This window comes from Symphalangus syndactylus, chromosome 6, assembly GCF_028878055.3.
Source record: "Symphalangus syndactylus isolate Jambi chromosome 6, NHGRI_mSymSyn1-v2.1_pri, whole genome shotgun sequence".
Lineage (NCBI taxonomy): Eukaryota > Metazoa > Chordata > Mammalia > Primates > Hylobatidae > Symphalangus > Symphalangus syndactylus.
Window position 1 is genome coordinate 20,021,038 of NC_072428.2, and position 16,518 is coordinate 20,037,555.

The 16,518-nt window shown below is 45.4% G+C and overlaps 1 protein-coding gene across 3 annotated transcripts in view; it reads right to left on the reverse strand.

Moving 5' to 3' along the window:
- Positions 1–16,518, reverse strand: part of PRR5L (proline rich 5 like) — a 178,039-nt gene that overhangs the window by 156,454 nt on the left and 5,067 nt on the right. For all 3 annotated transcript variants that reach the window (XM_063640994.1, XM_055281899.2, XM_063640993.1), the window contains exon 2: positions 14,643–14,791. The gene's annotated coding sequence lies outside the window, so the exon portion shown is untranslated. The remainder of the gene's footprint in view (positions 1–14,642; positions 14,792–16,518) is intronic.

The window sequence follows — 16,518 nt, forward strand, 5'->3', positions numbered from 1 at the left end:
GTGTGTAACAGTAACCTTCCAAATAAATTACTTGCATTTGTATCCTTGTCTCAGGGTCTGCCCCTCAGTGAATTCAAACTAAGAGGCTCTACTTCGCCCCCATTAAATGCTCTCTGGGTGGACTCTAATGGGCTCATTCTTATTAAAGTGTAAACAGCTCCTAAGGATCAGGGGAGTGAGTTTCAAAGCAGAAATATACTTAAGGCAGTAGTTCTAAAGCAGTGGGCTGGACACACAGGAGTTCTTGATGGGCTTGCTGCCAAGTTTTGATCTAACGGTAAAATCTATTTTTGCAACAACTGATTGTACTTATCGTTATTCACTGCCAGACAGAGTTGTGAACCCAGAATACCCTTGGGGACAGAGTAAATTGGGTTACCATTTGCAGCACATATGAGTAAAGAAGCCCAGCATTATGTTAAGCCACAGATTGATGATATGTTCTTTTGAGAGGACACAACAGGCTTCCAGGTCAGGATGGTAAATTGTTCTGCTCTAATAGTGATGGTGCTGGTGGTAGTGGGGATGATGGTGGTGGTGGTAGTGGGGATGATGGAGTCATTCTTTGACATGGAGTCAAAGAATTGCCACATAACTAACAGGATAATCATGGGTGATGTACAGACACTTTGAGACATCATAGAACTGTAAAAGTGACTGTGTTATCATTATGGTAGACTTGTTGAGTATGGGTGAGTCTCTTCATCCCTTTAATCTTAGAAGTGTGCCTAAACACACACACAGAATCTTTAATTGTGGCTTTCAGATTACAGCCAGTGAGAGGGATCTGGAAGAAAGAGAAGACAAGGAAACATTTTCGGAGACTTTGAAATCATATACCACCACCACCATCATCATCCCCACTACCACCACCCATCATTCCCACTACCACCACCACCATCATCCCCACTACCACCACCACCATCATCCCCACCACCACCACCACCCATCATCCCCACCACCACCACCACCATCATCCCCACCACCACCACCACCCATCATCCCCACCACCACCACCACCATCATCCCCACCACCACCACCACCCATCATCCCCACCACCACCACCACCCATCATCCCCACCACCACCACCACCCATCATCCCCACCACCACCACCACCATCATCCCCACCACCACCACCACCCATCATCCCCACCACCACCACCACCATCATCCCCACCACCACCACCACCCATCATCCCCACCACCACCACCACCATCATCCCCACCACCACCACCATCCCCACCACCACCACCACCATCATCCCCACCACCACCACCACCATCATCCCCACTACCACCACCACCATCCCCACCACCACCACCACGATCATCCCCACCACCACCACCACCATCATCCCCACTACCACCACCACCATCATCCCCACCACCACCACCCATTATCCCCACTACCACCACCATCATCCCCACTACCACCACCACCATCATCCCCACTACCATCACCATCATCATCCCCACTACCACCACCACCATCCCCACTACCACCACCACCATCATCCCCACTACCACCACCACCATCATCCCCACTACCATCACCATCATCATCCCCACTACCACCACCACCATCATCCCCACTACCACCACCACCATCATCCCCACTACCACCACCACCATCATCCCCACTACCACCACCACCATCATCCCCACTACCACCACCACCCATCATCCCCACTACCACAACCATCATCCCCACTACCATCACCACCCATCATCCCCACTACCACCACCACCATCATCCCCACTACCACCACCACCCATCATCCCCACTACCACCACCACCATCATCCCCACTACCACCACCACCCATCATCCCCACTACCACAACCATCATCCCCACTACCATCACCACCATCATCCCCACTACCATCACCACCATCATCCCCACTACCACCACCACCCATCATCCCCACTACCACAACCATCATCCCCACTACCATCACCACCATCATCCCCACTACCATCACCATCATCATCCCCACTACCACCACCACCATCATCCCCACTACAACCACCACCATCATCCCCACTACCACCACCACCATCATCCCCACTACCATCACCATCATCATCCCCACTACAACCACCACCATCATCCCCACTACCACCACCACCATCATCCCCACTACCACCACCACCATCATCCCCACTACAACCACCACCATCATCCCCACTACCACCACCACCATCATCCCCACTACCATCACCATCATCATCCCCACTACCACCACCACCATCATCCCCACTACCACCACCACCATCATCCCCACTACCACCACCACCCATCATCCCCACTACCACAACCATCATCCCCACTACCACCACCACCATCATCCCCACTACCACCACCACCATCATCCCCATTACCATCACCACCATCATGTTCACTACCACCAACAGTAAAAGACTTGGTTCCAAATAAGGAATGTTTAAACTGACTGTGATATTCAGTTCTCAGGTTTACATGTTGATTTTCTTTGAAAAAAATCCCATCACCAAATGTACAGTTTGAAAACCATAGATATGCCTGATAATTTTATTCTTAAAATTACCCCTAATTTGCAGGTGAGAGAAATTAAATGACATGCCTGAAGCCACAGACTAGACGTGAGCTAAACTGGTACACAGCTGTGGTCCAAAACCTCACCATGTCTAGTGCTCTTTCTTCTACATTACTCTACATTTGCATATTGATGATGAAACACATGGTTTAGAAATTTCTTGGCCTTGATGCTTGTTTTGGTGAGAATAGGTCAGAAAACAGTTTATAGAAAGTTCTTAGAATTTAGGCTGCTCCAAGAAACTCACCAAAACAACTCCAAGTCATTCCCTCCCTAAGCCATACTTAACACTTGTTATTCCAGGAGCTGCTTTGATGAGACATATTCTCACAGCTTATCTAATGTGTCTACACTGTCCATACACTTTTCTGAATGTCGCCAAATTTCACCTGTATCAGTCTACTATTGCTGCAATACTGCTGCAAAATAAAAACTTTGTGACTGAGGAAAATAAGCCTTTCTTTTTCTCACTTACAGATCTGCAGGTTGACTAGGGCAATTCTGCCTTAGTTCAGGTTTGTGTCTGTTCCATGTGACTAATTCTGGAGCACAGGGAGAAAGGGCAGTGGCTACCCAAGTTATGCTCTTCTCTTGGCTGTCAGAATAGCAGAAGGCCAAGCCAAAGAGTGCAAGCATTATTTAAAGCCCCTGATAGAGTCACATCTGATCACATTCCGTTGACCAGAACAAGTCAATGCCCAAGCCCAGAGTCAGTGACTCAGGAAGTGTACTGTGTCCCAAGGTGGAAGGGAAGTGAGTGAAGATTTACTGAACAATACCTCAATCTATCACATCAGCTAAAAATGTGATTCCCATGAAGGGCGGTCAAGCAGGTCCTTCCAAAGTCCTCCAAATCTAAAATGCAATACTATTAATCAAGTTAGTCCTATAAGCTGCCAGGAGGAGACCATCCCAAAGGGACCTTTCCTGAGAGACCCAGGGGGAATGTGTAATGGCACTCTTCCAGGCTAGAGACAGCAAGGTAGAAATTATCTAGTGGAGACCGTGGCATTTCAAAAATCAACGACTTCACTTCTAAAAACCTGCCCAAACCAAACTTTCAAATCCCCTTTCTTTGAGGATTGCGGCCTGAAGATAGAGAGAAAGACCAGATGTGGATTACTTATATTCTCCATCCTCAATAATCAATTTCTAACAATGGAAGTCTTGACAAAGACACAGAACAGCGCAGCAGCTAAAAACAGACTACTGAGTTTCACAATTGCATGTTTGAGTCTCTACCAGTGCTGGACACATTGGTTCTTCCTTCCAACTCCACAACATCAATTTCCCCTCTTTCTTCCTAATAAAATCCCAGTTTTGCTCAGGAAATGTTCCTCCTCAGAGGACAATGACCCACCTCCAGCACAAACCCCAGGGATAGACCTAGAGGGAATTCCATTCACCTTGCCAATGATTGGTTCCCAAATAGGTAAGTGACCTAGATTGGGCCAATGAGACACACAGTGTGCCTGTGGGGGAAAGTTTGCTGGAAGGAAGAGAAAGGGATTTCAAGAAAAATTTCCTCACTCCAAGGAGAAAACTCTAGAAATAAACTGTCCCTCTCTTCTTGCCCTGGACGTAGCAAAGGGAAATGTGGGGGGTACTTTTATTTTTTAAACATTACACAATTATTACATGTTCTTTTTTAGCACTTTGAGAAAATAGAGATAAGCAATACAAGAAAAGGAAAAGGAAGTTCACACCTGATCCCATCGCCCACAGAAATCGCTGTGAACACTTGTGCGTATTCTTTCAGACTTTTTTGGTGGTGGTTGCTTTGAAAAGGAAAAGGAAACAGAAAAAACCTGGTATCCTCATGCACTGCTTCTTGGAGGGTGCATTGGTAAAGCCTTTATTAGAAGGCAACTTTGCAAGATGATTAAAAAATAATAATAATGAACCTCCCCTTTTGCTCAGCAATTCTGCTTCTAGAAATCCATCCCCTGGAAGCAACAACGAAGGTAGTAGGTACATGGATTCAAAGTGCCAGCACCCACTACTCACAAAGCAAAGACTTGGGACCAACCCAAATGTCCATCAATGACAGACTGGATTAAGAAAATGTGGCATATATATACCATGGAATACTATGCAGCCATAAAAAAGGATGAGTTCACGTCCTTTGCAGGGACATGGATGAAGCTGGAAACCATCATGCTCAGCAAACTATCACAAGGACAGAAAACCAAACACCACATGTTCTTAATCATCGGTGGGAATTGAACAATGAGATCACTTGGACACAGGGCAGGGAACATCACACACCAGGATGGGGGGCTGGGGGAGGGATAGAAGAAATACCTAATGTAAATGATGAGTTGATGGGTGCAGCAAACCAACATGGCACATGTGTACCTATGTATCAAACCTGCACTTTGTGCACATGTACCCTAGAACTTAAAGTATAATAATTAAAAAAAGAAAATATGGTACATATACATAATGGAGTACTATTCAGCCATAAAAAAGAATGAGATCCTGTCGCTTGCAAGGAGATTCCTGGCTAAGTGACATAAGCTAGGCCCCAAAAGACAAAGTGCCAGCACCTTTCTACATACCTTATGTAATTCATTCAGTCCTCACAGCAATCTTACTTTATTTAATAACAGCTTTATTGAAATATAATTCATATACTAACTCAGTCCATTTAAACTGCTATAACAAACACCATAAACTAAATGGCTTATCAACAACAGAAATTTGTTTCCTACAGTTTTGGAGGCTGGGAAGTCCTAGATCAAAGCACTGGCAGATTCAGTGTCTATTGAGGGCCCACTTTCTGGTTTATAGACGGTGCCTTCTTGCTGTATCCTCACTGTGGAAGGGGTGAGGGGTCTCTCTCCAGCCTTTTAAGTAATGGCAAAAATCTCATTCAGGAGGGCCCCACCCTTATGACTTAATCACCTCCAAAACCTCATCACATTAGTAATTAGGTTTCAATAGATGAATTTCAGGGGGACGTAAATATTCAGACCACAGAACCTACCATACAATTCAACCATTTAAAGTGTACAATTCAATGGCTTTTAGTATATTCACAGATAGGTGCAACCATCACCACAGCAAATTTTAGAACATTTTTATCACCCCAAAAAGGAAACTTCATACCCATTAACAGTCACTCTCCATTTCCTCCCTTCCCACTCAACCCCAGCCCCTAAAAACCGCTTATCTACTTTCTGTCATTATACATTTGGCAATTCTGGACATTTCATATAAATGGAATCATATAATATGCAGCTTTTTATGACTGACTTCTTGCACTTAGCATAATGTTTCAAAGGTCATCCATGTTGGATCCTGTATCAGTACTTCATATCTTTTTAATGTGACATAATATTCCTGTGTGTGAATATGCCAAATTTTGTTTATCTCTTCATTAGTTGATGAACAGTTGGGTTGTTTCCACCTTTTGGCTATTATGAATAATGCTGCTATGAACATTTCTAAACAAATTTTTGTGGCAACATGTGCTTTTATTTCTCTTGAGTATATACCTATGAGTGGAATTGCTGGGTTAAATTGTAACTCTGTGTTAACCTTTTGAGGAACGCCCGGACTGTTTACAAAGCAGCTGCATCATTTTATATTCCCACCAGCAGTGCATGAGGATTCCAATTTCTCCACGTCTTCTCCCACACTTGTCATCTGTTTTTAAAAATTATATCCATCCCAGTGAGTGTAAAGTATGTCTCATCATGGTTTTCATTTGCTTTTCCCTGATGGCTAGAGGAAGATTATTATCATTACTTTCAATGTACAGATGAGGAAACTGAGGCACAGAGAGGGTAATTAATTTATATATCATGGCTTAGTAAGTGTCCAAAATTGTGTGTGTACAACAGTCCATGCAAAAGGAAGTTCGCTGCAACACTATTTGTGAAAACAAAAATTAGAACTGTATGTTTACTAGCAGGGGTTTATCCCCGCAGAGAACCATTATGCAAATATTAAAGCATGAGGAAGGACCATTTATGCTGACACACAATGAGCTCCAAGACATATGGTCAGTGAAAAAAGCCAGCCACAGAATCAGATGTACAGCACAAACCTGTTTGTATTAATACATATATGGATTGGAAGGCTCCTCACCAAACTGTTCACAATATCCCCTAAAATAAAAGCTCCATGAGAGCAGGGATTTTTGCCATTTGGCATATGGTGAATGGCTGTATTGCCAGCCTTCAAACAGCACAGAATAACAGCTGAATCTGTTGTTAAATGAACAATTCCTTGAGACAGAGGAATGGAAGGCAGGAATATATGTAGATGAACTCATTTTATTCTGCAGACCCATGTCCTCCATACATGAATTCATGTAGTAGTTATATTATTTTTGACACAGAAAAAAAAAATGAGGAATTCTTGAGGCCTTTAGCAAGAAAACGATGAGGTCCCCAGAGAGTTGGTATATAACTGAGGAATGGCCTCTGTCTCTTCTGAGGATGCTGCGAGGACCCTCCTGGGCCACAGTGTCCCTCATTTCAAGTGAGTGCAGCTCTCACCCAGCTGAGCTCCACCTCTTAGGGTTGAATTGGGGTTGATTAGCTGGTGGGGCAGACATAGGCCTGCTCCTGCCCTGCTGGACATCCCACCCTGATCAATAAGCTATTCTTTCAGTTAACAGAAATCCAATGTTGGATTGCTAGCAGTGAATCTTGTTTTCATGCCTGAGAAGATCTTAAAAATCAATAAGCATTAGAGGGACATGACCATGTATTGTTCGTTCTACTGTTTTTTCAATATTTGTTGAATTTTTCATTCTGGTTAAGCCCTCTGAAGAGGCCCAAGGATCAAGGGCTTCTTGTGAAATACAGACAGGTGCATACGTCACATCACTCAAGGCTAATGGCAGGTGAGTGAGTAGAGAGACAATTAGGGAAGGGACCAGGAGCTGTGGTTTGGCTCTGTTTTGCCAGTCAAGTCAGGATAAAGGAACGATCTCTATTTTACAACAGGTGCAGATTACAAAATTCAAACAGTGAAAATGGCAAGTTGCACCAAAAGTGAGGATTAGCGGAAGCCAGGAAAGAGATACGTAAGTTGGGTGGACAACAGGCTGCTCCTCACAGTTGAAGGGGATGTTATGGGTCTGATAATGTCTTCTCAATTTTTTTATGAGCAAGGTATCTCCACATTCTCTTACTCTAGCCCTTTTCTCTTGCCAAGAAGGCACAGAGCTAGGTGTTCAGTGGGGTATGGATTGGGCATTGTCTTTGACTTCCCTGACACAACTGTTCAAGTACCAAGTCCTATTGATTTCACTCCAAAATAACTTTCTGTTACATCTGTTTCCCTCCATCACCACTGTCATTGTTTTAGTTCAAGTCACCAACACCTTGAGTCTGGATGTGTACGGTTGCTTCCTAAGCTGTCTTCCTGTCTTGAGGAAGAGTCCTGCTTCCCTCCACTTCCTTCTCCACACAGAGAGACTAAACTCAGTGCTGCCTTGCGATTAGGGCAGCGTGGGCTCTGGAGCCAGGATGCCTGGGCTCGAGTCCTGACTTCTCCAGATACGTGACCTTGAGCAGGTGACTTCACTCTTCTGTGCCTTGGCTGGCTTCTCTCTTAAATAGGGGTGCTAATCTGCACATACTTGATAAAGGCATGGTGAGGATTAGGCAAAGTGCTTAAAACAGGGGCTGCCAGATCCTAGCAACTGCACACACGTGAGCCAGCATCTTTCTTTTTTATTTTTATTTGGGACGGAGTCTCGCTCTGTCACCCAGGCTGGAGTGCAGTGCACTGCAAGCTCCACCTCACTGCAAGCTCCACCTCCCAGGCTCAAGTGATTCTCTTGCCTCAGCCTCCCAAGTAGCTGGGATTACAGGTGCCCGCCACCATGCCCAGCTAATTTTTTGTATGTTTAGTAGAGATGGGGTTTCGCCATGTTGCCTAGGCTGGTCTCGAACTCCTGAGCTCAGGTGATCTGCCTGCCTTGGCCTCCCAAAGTGCTGGGATAAGAGGTGTGAGACCCCAAACCCAGCTGAGCCAGCATCTTTCTGAAATGAAGCCCCCCTAGTTATGCTGTGGTTGGGACAGAGTCCAAACTCCCCCATACTCCTTATAAGACTCTATGGGACCTGCCTACCTTTCTCTTCCCATCTCTTGGCGACTCTGCTTCACATTTGACACTCACGTTAAATGTCTTTTTGTTCCTCTAGCAAGACAGGCCAACAGGCCTACACACAGGCGGTTCCCTCTCTGCCTAGTACATTCTCCCCAAAATTCTTCCCCATCCCCCCTTCAAGGATCACTCTTCCTCAGGTCTTAGATGCTGTTTTCTTTAGAAGCATCCCTCATGCATCAAATTCTGATTAGAGGCCCTTCATTGTGTTCCTATGGCACCCTTACCTCCCATCAATGCACTTGCTACTTTATATTTTACAGTTTTTACTACAAAATATTTCACACACAAAAGCCAAAAGCCAAAAGTATAGTGCAATAATAGTACAGTAAACTCCCATATACTCCCAACAATTGGTAACGTTTTGCCATATTTGCTCATTCTCTTTCTGTCTCTCCTCTCTCTCTGTATTTATTTGTTTCCAAGCAAATTACAGACATCATGACATTTCACTCCTAAATATTCCAGCTTGCATCTCCCCAAAAGAAAAAAAGATGAGGGGGTATTCTCCCACTTAAAACACAATACTTTCATCACACCTTAAAAAATTAATAATTCTCTAATATCACTGAATTCTTGGTCTACATTCAAATTTTCCCAGTCATTTTCCAATTCTCTCTTAGGGTCTTCCTGCTCCATTGCATTTGAATTGCTCCTTCATTGGCCCAAGGGCTCTGTGAGGAATGGAAGGTGTCCCCTCTGCTCTCCTCTCCCAGCATGCAGCTCAGGGCAGCCCCTCTGTATGTTTATTAAAAGAAAGGACAACCCCCTGACCCCCCATGCCCCACTTCCCCCAGCTGGGAAGGGTCCTCGGCCCCCTACACACACACTGACCCATCATGGCATAGCATCCCTTCTGTGGTTCAAGTCGGAAACCTGAAAGACATTCTAGACCGACCCCTCCCTCAGTTGGCTGCCACTCTCTCCAGCTTAACCCCTCCCCATTCCCATGATCTCAGCCAGGGCTTCGGTTCTGCCCTTCATCTTCCCTCACCCCTCTCCCTGAGCCTTGACGCCTCTGATGCTCAAGTGTGTCCCCGTCCTGCCTCAGAGTTCCCTCTAAAAGACAAACCCACTCTGGTCACAACTCTGCTTCAGACCCTTCTGTGGCCCTGCCAGGGCCCAATCTGCCTACCAAGTTCCAATCTGGCAGCTCCTCCACCTTCTTCCCCCTCCCTCTTCTGACCCCTGCCCTCCCTTGACCCCTGGTCTGTGCTTGAGCAGTTCAAAATCATCCATAGGTCTCCAAGCACACCATGCTTTTCCATTCCTCCACACCCTCTCCCTGAACCACCCGCTTCCAGTGCTTTACCTTTCTCTGAGAACTGGAGAGAAGCTCAGACATCATTTTTCCCAGGGCCCATTCAATGACCTGCCTTTTCCTGGCAGAGAGCCCACAAAAGTCTTGGGCACAATAAATGTTTGTTGAATAATTGCTGAGGGAGTGAACAGAAATATCATCCTCCCCTTCCTCCCTGGATGGAGGCAGCTGCAGCTCCAGCCCATCCCAGGCCTGTGCTCTGGGCCCCAACTTCAGCCCAGCCCAGCCCAGCCCAGCCCAGCTCTGCACGGCTGCCAGATGAACCTGACACAGCCTTGGCAGGCAGCCTCTGAACCACTGCCAGGCCCATAGGTAGCTTTCCCTTTCCTAAGGAAGAATGGGCAATGACAGGCTTGGGATTTTTTATTTGTAAAGAAAGTAATTAAAAATCTAAACAAAAAAGAGGTTTTTTTTTTTTTTAAATAGTTTTATATTCGGAAGTCCTCTTTAGGTTAAGTACCTCCTGGGAGCTAGAAGGTGAGATGATATGGCCCCTTCTGCCTTGAATAAACTTCTCAGAATGCAATATTGCTGATATAGTTTGAATGTTTGTCTCCTCCAAATGTCATGTAGAAATGCGATTGCCAGCATTGGAGGTGGGGTCTAGTGGGACATGTTTGGGTCATGGGGGCAGACCTTTCATGAATGACTTGGTGCTGCCCTGGTGATAATGGAGTGAGTTCTCACCCTGTAAGTTCACAAGAAAGCTGGTCGTTGAAAAAGAGCCTGGCACTCTCTTGCACTCTTTCTCGCCGTGTGACATGCTCCCCCCTCACTTTGTGCCATGAGTAAAAGCTCCCTGAGGCCTCACCAAAAGCTGAGCAGAAGCAAGTGCCATGCTTGTGCAGCCTGCAGAAAGGTGAGCCAAATAAACCTCTTTTCTTTAAAAATTACCCAGTCTCAGGTATTCCTTTAAAGCAACACAAAATAGACTCAAAGAATTGTTTTTATGCATTTCTACAAAAAAAAAAAAGATATTTCACTTGTACTTCATTATTCTGCTGATTAAATTATCGTGGGGCAGGGATGGAGGACTTCCAAGTAGTCAAAGAACTTTCCTGGGTACACAGAGCTCATCTCACAACATACCTAAGAAAGCTTCTGATGCACCTGTCACTCCTGTTGCCAGCCCCTGCATCACAAGTGGTGCAAGCAGCAATGAAGTGTTTGTTGTTGTTGCTGTTGTTTACTTTTATAGCTTTCTGCTAAGAAGAAAACGTTTTACCAGCACAGACCAAACTCCAGTAGGTAAAAGCTCTAAGAAGCCTAGATGACGAAGGCCCAGAGAAGTAAATAATGAAGTGGGTTAAAGCTTGAATCTCTACTCCCCTCCCCGCCACTCGCTGAATAATCTCTTTTGGGTGAATTCGTTAACATTTCTGAGCTCCAGATGCCTCTTCTATATGTAGAAGAACTCCTAGGGTTCTTTATGAAAACTAAATGAGACGTTGTTTGTGTAGTGGGAAAATGACTATGGTCTTAGTTCGGGTATTGCCAAGGACAAAGGACATGTTTCAAAGTGAGCTGCGACACTGAGACCATCATGCAGGGCTGACAAAAGAAGTGGCATGAAGCTGGTTTCCCTCTTAACTGACCATCTCCAGCCCACAAAGACGGCTGGGTGAGAAGAACAGTTGGTGGTGTAGAGGAGGAATTTTGGAGAAGGCGATAGGAGCACTCCAAGTCCCAATTGCCCACTACCCACCCTCCAAGAGTGGCCTCCAAGATGCTGTGTCCCTGGAGGTTGACTGTCACTGAGGGCTGATGTCTGAATCATGTCTGCGAATCCCAAAATACAAGAGAGATGGAGTGATCAGCTGGAGTGAAGAGAACGTGGTAGCTTTGGATTTCCTGGGATAGTGAAACTTGAGTATTTTCCATAAGCCAGAGATGTACCGTGGCCAACCTGTGGGATGTGTAGGTCCTTCTGACAAGGACCACCAGGAGGAATGGAAATTTACCTTCAGAAAAAAGCTGACAGCACTTGTTGTGGCCTCAACTATCCTCCCAAAATTTATATGATGAAGCCCTAACCCCCAGGACCTCAGAATGTGACTGCATTTGGAAGCAGGACCTTTAAAAAGTGTGATTAAGTTAAAGTGAGCCCCTTAGGGTAGGCCTTAATCCTCTCTGACTGGTGTCCTTATAAGAAGAGGACATTTGCACATGCCACGGGACACCAGGAATGCACACACAGAGGAAAGACCATGTGAGAACTCAGTGAGAAGGTGGCCATCCACAAGCCAAGGACAGAGACCTCAGGAGAAAACAAACCTACCAACACCTTGATCTTGGACTTTTAGCCTCCAGAACTGGGAGAAAATTAAGTTCTGTTGTTTAAGCCAGGGGCCCCCAACTCCTGGGCCATGGACCAGTACTGGTCTGTGGCCTGTTAGGAACCAGGCCACACAGCAGGGACAGAGAGAGCACGAAGCTTCATCCATATTTACAGCTGCTCCCAATCATTCACATTACCACCTGAGCTCCGCCTCCTGTCAGATCAGTGGCAGCATCAGATTCTCATAGGAGCACAAACTCTATTGTGAACTGCGCATGTGAGGGGTCTAGGTTGCATGCTCCTTATGAGAATCTAATGCCTGATGATCTGTCACTGTTTCCCATCACCCCCATATAGGACTGTCTAGTTGCAGGAAAACAAGTTTAGGGCTCCCACTGATTCTACGCTGTGGTGAATTGTATAATTATTTCATTATATATTACAATGTAATAATAATAGAAATAAGGTTCTCAATAAATGTAATGCACTTGAATCATCCTGAAACCATCCCCACCCCGGTCTGTGGAAAAAAGTGTCATCTACAAAACTGGTCTCTGGTACCAAAAAAATTGGGGACTGCTGGTTTAAGCCCCTCAGTCTGTGATATTTTGTCATGGCAGCCCCAGCAAACTAATACGGCACTGCTTAGATGTCAGGGAACTAAGGAAGGAGTCTTATTAGGCAACCAACTTCAAGGGACCAGCAACTCAGAGATCCCCAAAGATGAGAAATAATGGTGCTCTCTGAAGTATCCACAAGATTGTGCCTAGAGAGAAAGAACTAGGTTTATACACCCACCAGAACCTGCCAGTGAAATGCCAGCTTGCCACAGCATTAACCAAGTAAGGACTTCCAGCTCCTTTCCTGCCTCTTCTCTTTTCCCCTTTCCCCTGCCAGGAGTCAGAATCGTCAGTAAGCCAGAGGAGAGAAGGATGGAAGCTTAACATGGGAAATGAGAAGCCCCTTTCCAAGCTGCAGGCCCCACTGGAGGAGGGAGAAAAGTCTCCACTGGGAACCAAAGTTGAAGATCTGGCAGATTCCCTGGGACTGGACATCCCAATTGCTGAATGAGGCTGTGCTGGAACTAAAGTGACTGAAGAACTTTTGATTCCTGAAGGGGGCCCAGAAGAGATGTGGACCTACCTTAATTTTCATCCCAGGGCAAGGGAAGAGTGAGGACCCACTGAAAAAAATCAGGGACAATGATAGGCAAAAATAAAGTTTGCTTCCATAATATACCGTGAGTCCTGTGTATTTGACATATGTTCTCCTACATATGAGGCAACTTAGCCTGGTCTCTGGCCAAAAAAGAGATGCCACTCATTGAGCAATTCTTATCCTTTCAAATTCCTTCACTGTCATCATTGAGCAATGCCATCTTCTTCAAGCAAGACAAAAGCTGATGCCAATAGAAAAATCATTTAAAACAAACAAACAAAAAAATTCCTTAAGCTGTCAACTTGAGTGCAGATGTTCTATGAAGCCAGAAACTGAATGTCACTCTCTATACCCCATGACCTAGAGAAGCAGAATAACTCCAGACCAGCAGGGCTGGGCGGGCCTAAGATTCCCATAATACTCAAGAGAAAACTGAATTCAAATCCAGGCTCTGCCATTTAACAACTGTGTGACCCCGGGTGAATGACTTAAATTCTCCGTACTTCAATTTCCTCATCCATAAAATAGAGATTATAAAGTATCTATCTGATGAAATAGCTGCAAACCAGTTAGCATGCTACCCGGCACAGGGCAAAGGACTCACAATACACATAGCTATCATCATACATCATTGCCTCTCAAAGTGAAATATTGTGATGACCATGGTTTATTAGCAGGATGTTGTAAAAAAAAAAAATGCTTTACAAGGGGCATGATGATGAAAAGCACAGATTCTAGAACCCGACTGCCTGGGTTTGAATGAAGCAAGAATCTGAGGCACGTTGTATAAGGGTTTGCTATCATTACTATTCATTCAATGAGAGACATACAGTAATAGGTATACATATGCAATACATAGAGAAAGAGCTTAGTACTAGCAGCTATTATTAAGGCAACAGTCACCTCAATAAATCTACATGGGCCATGAAGACCCTGGTCACCCAGAGATATCAGAGGCACTGAACAGGGCCAGACAGACAGAAGGTATTTTCCTAACTGGGAGGCTGCTGAACTTGACCTCTGTTGCTTTTCATTATTTATTTAACAGCAAATAGTGGCTCTTCAGAAAACAGGATGTCTTGAAGCCAGAAACCCATCCTCCTTGGGCTGGATACTCAGCCATCCCCTGCAACCCCACCCCCTAGCCCCAAGCTCTCATTGTCTCTCTTGTGTTACCTGGTCTGGTTTCTTCTTCCAGGGCAGGTGCCACCTTGCTGGGGAGAGGTGAATGACCATGGCCTTCCAGCCTCCTGAGAAGGGGATGTTCCAGTGGGCCCAGAGCTCTCTGGGCCTGGTTCACCACTCACTGACCTGGGGCCTGAAGACTGACAGAGAAGCAGGCAGAAAATATGAAAAGCTGATACCCACTGCAGGAAACCATTGTTTAGCCCATTCCAGACTAAAAAAACAAGTGCAACATTGGAGAAAGGAGGGTAAAGTGTCATTCGGGGCCATTGTTACAGCGGCTGCTCTGTGTGGTGGGGAAACAAAGCAGGCCTGTGTATGTGAGGACAATGCTGTTGTGTTACTAGCTGCTTCTGTGTTACTCCTGGGGACAGGAGGATGAGAAACGAGGCCACAATATCTTCCCTGGTGGACTTCACTCATCATAGGAGCCAGGCCAATCAGAGCTGGGAGAGGAATTTTGGACATTCAGCCCATGGCATTATGTAATAAGGGTCAGGGGACGTGCCTTCAGGTGTGACCACCTGCCTATTTGTTAGTCTTCTATACATGAGAGATCACAAATGTCCCTCTCCTCTTCTCTTACTTGCTTTCAGAAACTTACCCCAAGTTAGAACTGTAAAGAATGAGACATATCATTTCTCTAAACACAAATGTCATCCACTTCAACGCCTAACTTTTGTGATGGGACATCTGGCTGGGACTAATCCCCAGCCATGCAGCATGTTAGCAGAAGTTGGCAAGACTAGATGAATATTATAAAGCTTGCACCCACTGAATCCCCATAATGAACCAGACACTAGGTCATGAGCAACCTTGCAAAATGATCTCATTTGCTCCTGACTTCAAATTCTGGCTCGGCAACTATTACCCATGGACTGTGAGCAAGTGTTTTCTCTGGGTGCTAGTTTTCCCATCTGTAAACTGGGATTATGATTGGGTTCCTATGAGGATTAAATGAATTAATATATGCAAAACTCTTAGAACAGTGGCTGGCCCATAAAAGTGATCAAGAACCACAAATCACAAATTAGATGCCCACGTTACACCTGAAACTTGCTTGTACTCATGAGGAGATGGTATGGGGATGGCTGGAAAGCCAGGATCCCAAGTGTCTGTATTTAGGCCTGTTACCTACTATGGCCTAAGTTCACCCTGTTAGATCCCTGAGGGAATTGGGCACTAATAAATATTCTCAAGTATGAGACAGGTGACAAATGTGTGGAGAGGGCCCACTGTGATGGAACAGTGTGTGGTGGGAACTGTGGGGATTTGAAAGCTCACACCAGTCTTCAGGGGGCAGCCAGGGCTCAGCCTCAGCCAACTACTGCAATGCAGAAAGGTGGAAACAGCATGGTTGGGCCTGCACATTTTTAAAGAAAAGCCAGAAGGCTAGATTTTTTATGTCAAGTTTTCCAAGTTTGAAACACTATGGACCAAACACAACATTGTTAATGCAACGTGAGCCCTAGATCATGCAGTTTGTAATGCCTGATCTGGAAACAGACAGCATTTCCAAGCCAGTGCAACCCTGCTGACACTCAGAGCTTTTGTCCCCAACTTGCACTATGGTCTGAGTGTATGCATCCCCCACAAATTCATATGTTGAAATCTTCACCCCCAGGTGATGGTATTTGGAGGTGGGACCTATGAGGAGTGATTAGGTCATGAGTGTGGAGCCCTCATGAATGGGATTAGTGCCCTTATAAAAGAGGCCCAAGAGAGCTCCCTTGCCCACGGCCACCATTGGAGGACATAGTGAGAAGACACCATCTATGAACCAGGAAACTGTCCTCATCAAACATAGAATCTGCCAGTGCCTTGGTCTTGGACTTCCCAGCCTCCAGAACTATGAGCAACACATTTC